The sequence below is a fragment of the Hipposideros armiger genome, unplaced genomic scaffold (genome assembly GCF_001890085.2).
Source record: "Hipposideros armiger isolate ML-2016 unplaced genomic scaffold, ASM189008v1 scaffold_1527, whole genome shotgun sequence".
Lineage (NCBI taxonomy): Eukaryota > Metazoa > Chordata > Mammalia > Chiroptera > Hipposideridae > Hipposideros > Hipposideros armiger.
The window spans coordinates 54,017-60,924 of NW_017732877.1; the positions used below are offsets into that span (position 1 = coordinate 54,017).

Sequence of the window (6,908 nt, forward strand, 5' to 3'; positions counted from 1 at the left end):
CACAATTATCCCATCGTTCTTGCTACTTTCTGAAGCAGTTCTGGAAGTCCTCTTTCATGACTGTCTCTAGTTGTCATGGCTGCCTCAATGTCCTGAATAATTTTTACTTTGGGGAAGAGTCAGAAGTCACATGGTGCCAGGTCCAGTGAATAAGGTAGATGAGGACATACCATAATGTTTTTATTTGACAGAAATTACTGTACCAGAGGTGATGTGTGACACAGAGCCTTTTTGTTGTGATCAAAACATACATTAAATGCTGCTGCCAAGTGCCATCCAAAGGAAAGGCAGGGATCTTCAATATGGAAAGCAGTACATATAACCTTAGTAACAGTGCATGACAAGTTTCAACTTGTTCAGTGTAGTCAGTTCAGGTGTGAGCTATGATTGAGAGAAGGTGTGTTTTAAAGTGTGCCGTAAATCATCTCCATCATGACAACGCTCCGTGTCACACATCGCTTCTGGTAATTTCTGTCAAGTAAAACCATTATGGTGCATCCTCATCCACCTTATTCACCACATCTGGCATCGTGCGACGTCTGGCTCTTCCCCAAGTCAAAATGATTCAGGACATCAAGGCAGCTATGGCAGCACAACTAAAGACACTCATGAAAGAGGAAAGAGGACTTCCAGAACTGCTTCAGAAAATGGCAAAAATGATGGGATAAGAGTGTTCAAAGTGAGGGGGAGTATTTTGAGGAAGGTTAATGGCAATGTGTCTTTTACTGTAATAAAATTTTTAAAAATTTAAACAGTCACCATGTTTTTTTCTTATCATACCTCATATGTAGTTATTACTTTTTTATTGTTTATAATTTTGTCTTTTTTGTTTGTTTTCCATCTTAAAGAAGTCCCTCTAAGATCCCTTGTAATACTGGTTTGGTGCTGATTAACTAATTTAGATTTTTCTTGTCTGGAAAGCTCTTTATCTGTCCTTCCATTCTAAATGATGACTTTGCTGGGTAGCACAGTCTTGGTTGTAGGTCCTTGCTTTTCATCACTTTGAATATTTTGTGCCAATCCCTTCTGGCCTGCAACGTTTCTGTTGAGAAGTCAGCTGACAGTCTTATGGGAGCTCCCTTGTAGGTAACTAACTGCTTTTCTTTTCTTTTTAAAAATTTTATTGGGGAATTGGGGGAAGGACCAGTGTTGGGGATCAGGCAAGGGGAACAGACAAGTTGCTGTCCTTTTGTTCTTCAGTCCATTTGTGGAGGACGTCGCTTCAGTGGCCCATGTTGGTATTGTGATCATTGCGCTCTTCCCAGCTGAGGCAGATCAGTCGCCCGCCATTGGATGGCCACTCATGGTGGCTCACAGCAGCTCACATCAGCTCACACCGGCTCCCAGCTGCTCATGCTGGCTGCTGGCTATTCATGGTAGCTTATGGCAGCCCACTGCAGCCCCACTGAAGCCTACCTCATTGCCAGCGACTCATGGCAGCCCAGCTCCAGGTCGAGCTGTTGTTCACTACCTTAGCTGTAGAGGGCGCAGTGTCACTGGCCCTAATGTGGGATCCGAACCAGGGCCCTGATGCTCAGAGCTGGCATCCCAAGCCAATTGTTAACAAATGAGCCACTTGGCCGGCTCCCAAACTGCTTTTCTCTTGCTTCTCTTAATATTCTTCCGTCTTTATTTAACCTTTGGCATTTTAATTAGGATGTGTCTTGGTGTTGGCCTCTTTGGGTTCATCTTGTTTGGGACTCTCTGCACTTACTGGGCTTGTATATCTATTTTCTTCACCAGGTTAGGGAAGTTTTCCATCATTATTTCTTCAAAAAGGTTTTTAATTCTTTGTTCTCTCTCTTCTCCTTCTGGTACCCCAATCTATGATGTGAATGTTGGTATGCTTGATGTTGTCCCAGAGGCCCCTTAAACTGTCCTCATATTTTTGGATTCTTGTTTTGTTTTGCTTTTCTGATTGGGTGTTTGTTGCTGCCTTAACTTCTAAATTGCTGATTAGCTCCTCTGCTTCATCTAATCTACTGTTGATTTCCTCTAATGTATTCTTCATTTCAGTTATTGTAGTCTTCATTTCTGACTGGTTCTTTTTTATGTTATCTATCTCCATTTTTATGTGTCCTATCTCTTTGCTAAAGTTCTCCCAGAGATTACTGAACATCTTTATAACCAGTGTTTTGAACTCTACATCAGGCAGTTTGTTTCTATCTCCATTTTGTTTAGTCCTTTTTCTGCAGTGTTGTTCAGTTCTTTCATTTGGGACATGTTTCTTTGTCTCTCCCTTTTGGCTGCCTCCCTGTGGTTGTTTCTATATGTTAGGTAGGGCTGTTATGTCGCCTGGTTTTAGCAGAGTTGCCTTATGTAGTAGGTGTCCTGTGCGACCCAGTGCTACATTCTCCCTGGTCACCAGAGCTGAGTATTCCAGGTGTGTCCCTTGAAAGGTTTTGTGTGTGTACTCCTGTTGTACTTGAGCCTTGGTTGCTCAAGTCAGTGGAAGAGATTAACCCTCAGGCTGATTGATTGTGAGGACTGGCCATGACAACAATGGAGGTTCTATTGTGCTGGGTCTGACCCTACAGAGCCGGATTCACTTTAGCAAGGCTATAGTGTCTGCCCAGTCTTCCCTTTGAGTGTGTTGTCCTTGGAGGTTGTCAAGTGATGCTTTGGCTTGGTCTGAAGTTGGCTTCTGAGCATGCCATTTCCCAGGGCCTCCTGGCATGGGTCCTACTGCAGACCAAGTTCAGCTATAGCCTGTGCCCTGCACAGGGCCACCTGGCATGAGCCACAAAGAAATCTGCAGATGGCCACCAACTGCACTCAGCTTGGATGTTTCTCAAGATGCCCAGCTATGAACCAAGTCCAGTTGTGTCTAGTGCTGGGCTTAGGGTTGCTCAGAAAGAAGTACAGTACATGCCAAAGCCAGATGCCTCTTGTTTGGGTTTTGTAAACCTTTGAGAGATTTTTTTTTAATTTTAGATAATTGAAATACAACTTTATTCTGATTCTAAACAAAAAGGAATGGAATGATAGTAACAAATAAAATTTTACCACTAAATATTGTGATGTGACTCTAGTAGTCTTATATTTGAAACTCAATAAGGAAACAACAGTCTTCCAAAACAGCTCAATATGCAGGTCCAAAAAACGAAGGTATTTTTTTTAACTGCCACATTCACTCTGCAGCCTATTCATCTCCTTCAGCATCCCAAAGATTAAACATATGTTCTGCTTAGCTATGTAATAAAGTGGCAAACACCCTGCACCACTGACATTATAGGACAGTTGCCTATAAAACAAGACTTCTGACACTGGGCTCCAGTGTCACAGGTTGTCATTGTCATTTTGGAAAGATGTCTGAGCAACTTCATGCTCATACCGTTCTGCTAAAGCTAGATCCATGACAACCCCTGGTGGGGCAAGAGCATGCATGGCAACAAATTCCAAGTGAGGGTCTTTAATTAGTTTTCCAGCAAGCCAGAGGAAGGGCTTTTCAAAGCCTGAGTTACTTTTGGCAGAAATATCATAGTGCTGAAGATAGTTCTTTTGGTGGAAGACAATTGATTTTGCCTTAACTTTCCTGTTCTTAATCACACAACATGATGGCGATGTCTTCACATACTCATACCAGATCTCTATGCCAGTTAGGCACATTCTTGTAAGTAACTCGATGTTACATCAACCATTATAATGGCACATTGGACTTGGATGTTATAGTCATCTCTCAGTCCACCAAATTTCTCTTCACCAGCTGTATCCCATACATTGAACTTACTTAATAGGTCTGTTGGTATGGAACACAAAAGGATGGACCTCAACACCTAAGGTAGCTACATACTTCTCAAATTTACCAGTCAGATGATGTTTCACAAATGTTTTTCCAGCCCCACCATTATCAACCAATACAAGTTTGAAACGAGCTTGGGGTTTTCCTTGGGCAGTCATTGTGATGTTACTTCCAGAAGTATCCCTGGGCCAGTCTGAACTGACAGAATTTAGAAAAGTCTGAAGCATGAGCCAGGCAGGTTGTTTGTATGGAAAAGCCACTGGAAGCAGTGAGAGTGTGCCCAAAAGTTAAGTGGAGTGGAGTCACCAGGAATCACTCAGAGTGGGGTGAGCAAAGGGTATTAGCCAGGTTGATAGAGACTCATATCTGGCACTGTCTACATCTGAACACTGGCAGAGGGGAGAGCTCAAGGAAGAAAGAAAGTCGTCTGCCAGCGCCTCTGTCTGGGAAAAAGCTTCCCCTCTAGTCCTTGTCCTGAAGTAGACAACTCAGTTCCTCCCTGTATACCCCTGGTGCCTTTTGAACTGCTGCCCCAGTGCTGGAGCTCAGAGCAAGTGAGTCCATCAGCGAGTAAGTCCATGCATGAGCCCTTTAAGAGGAGATCCTGGGAGTGCAACCAACCGTGTCTCATTCAGTCACAATCTCCACTGGTTTTCATGGCTAGAAGTTACAGGGACTTCTCTTCCTGCACTGGAACTCTGGTTTGGGGAGCCTGGTGTAGGGCTGGGACTCCTCGTTCCTCTCAGGGGGCCCTCTGCTGCCAAAATGTTCCTCCTAATTTTTAATAGTCACAGATGGGTGTGAGATCAGCCCATTCTGTATCTCTGCCCCTCCCACCAGTCTTGAGGTGCCTTATTCTGTATATCCTTAGTTGTAGGGCTTTGGTTCAGCTAGACTTCAGGCAGTTCTCAATGATGGGTGTTCTATAGTTTAATTGTAATTTTGATGTGGTCATGAAAGGAGGTGACCATAGCGTTCACCTACTCCACCATCTTGACTAGTGAGCCTCCACTCTTAACCACAATGATGTACTTACTGCCAGGCAAGACAAAGGCTTCTGTCAAGGATAGTCATTTTCTTTTTTTTACCATATGTGAGGATGAACAGTATCTCCAGAGTTCCACCACCATTCTCAGAAGTAAACCAAGGATTTTGAATGTCACAATGACTTCATACTTGCAGGTGTTCTATTTGTGAGAGGCTCAGCCTCTCTTTTTACGTGTGGTTCTGCCTATACAGATAATCTGATTCCTCCCATTGGAAATAGGCCCTCATACTCAAAACGTTTCTACCTCTTGTTGGCATATGTCTCCCAATTTTCTTTTTCCTTAGTAGCAGTTCCACATTTGAGTTAACTTCTATTATTCTCCTGGTGTCAGCACTAGAGTACCAGTTTATTGTAAAAGGATATAGCTCAGGAACAGTTGAATGGAAGATACACATAGGGCAAGGTATTTGGGAAGGGTGCAGAGCATCCATGTCCTCTCCAGATGCACCACTCTCCCAGCACCTCATGTGTTCACCAACCCAAAAGCTATACATACATACATACATATATATATATATATATATATATATATATATATATATATATTTATAAGACAAGAAAATCAAGAATTGAAAAGTTTCAAAGTATATATAACAATTTTATTGAAATAGAGATTACTGCGAAACATGGAAAGTGTTTATTCCATAAGTGTATGTGTATGAAATTTGTGATTTTAGAGGCATGATCTGGATTCCACAAGTCATTTATTAAAGCAATGCCAATGTTCCTTTGGTCCTTTAGTATCTCGTATACAGCTTTAGGAAAACTTGGTAAAGGCCTGGAGTGGAGAACACTTTTAATAGATTGATTTTGGGGATCATTGGCTTGATATATAAATCATCAAAAGAAATATAAATCCTTTCTCAAAGAATTTAAAAGCAAATTTATCAAAACAATATTGCAATAAGGTATATATTTGTAAGCCATACCTACAACAGGCTAGGTATAGAAATTATTGCCACTGGTTTATGTCACATTAGATGTCATTGGAACTGACTTGAGTACTAGGAGACATTGGGAAACTTAGAGCCAAAGAATCCAGATGGGTAGAGCACAATGCCATCTCCACTTATATAGCAAAAGTATTTGTTTGCTATTGCTTAGAATTTTCATGGTTGCTAAACTCTTTAATTTGCTATCTCAGGAATTGCAGGGCTTTGTCAGGAGACTGCTGTTAGTCACTATGAGAACATCTCAAGGGTTTGTAATTCAACATTGGTCAAAGTTGCACTCAACATGTGAGTCCTTTTTAATTAAAAGAAAATATCAAGAGATTTAACAACAATGTTTCATATGAAGACTGGCAATGAATTTTTACTTTAACTCAGCTGGAGTTCAGTTCAATATTTAATTATGCCAGAGAGTATGAAGAGGAAAATTGGAGAATCAAATATTGTGAAGTCTTATAAGAAAAAGTAAGCAGCACAACAATGCTGCTAAATAATAGAAAAAACAGAATTTCAAATAAGTATAGGGCAAGGAAGGAAAACCCTAGTTAACACCCCAGAGAAATCATCAAAATTTCCCTAGTGTACTGTTCCTGTTCCCAAATGTCCTCATAGTTAGAACATACATTTTTTCTTAAAATTTTTCTGAAATATATATGCTGCACATTAAACTCCTATTCTTTTTTTCCAGGACTCTGTATAGTGAAAACAAACCCACATTTTAATGGGAAGGAATAAACATAGAAAGCACAAAATTATATACGGGCCCTGAACAAAATATGTTTTCATTCATAAAATACGAATTGAGCTTAGATTGTTATGTTAGTTATCTCTTGCTGCACAACAAATTACTCCAAAACTTGGAAATTTACAACAGTTTTGGAGGTCTCAGTAATGCAGGAACAGCTTAGCTTAATGGTTCTGGCTCAGGGTCACTCATGAGGTCACAGTCCAGCTCTTGCCTGGAACTGCAATCATCACAAGGCTTATTTGGGGTGAAGCCTATGAACGCAAGTTCACTCACACAGTTTCTGGCAGGCTCCACAGGTCCTCATTACATGAACCTTTTCCACAAGGATGTTCACAACATAGCAGCTTGCTTCATACAAAGCAAGTAACTTCAGACTGAAAGAGAAGTCATGTGAAAACACTCAAGGCAGAAGCCATGTTA

The 6,908-nt window shown here is 41.1% G+C and overlaps 1 pseudogene; it reads right to left on the reverse strand.

The window, feature by feature from the left end:
- Positions 1-3,279: 3,279 nt before the first annotated feature.
- Positions 3,280-3,900, reverse strand: LOC109377725 (GTP-binding nuclear protein Ran pseudogene; annotated as a pseudogene).
- Positions 3,901-6,908: the final 3,008 nt, after the last annotated feature.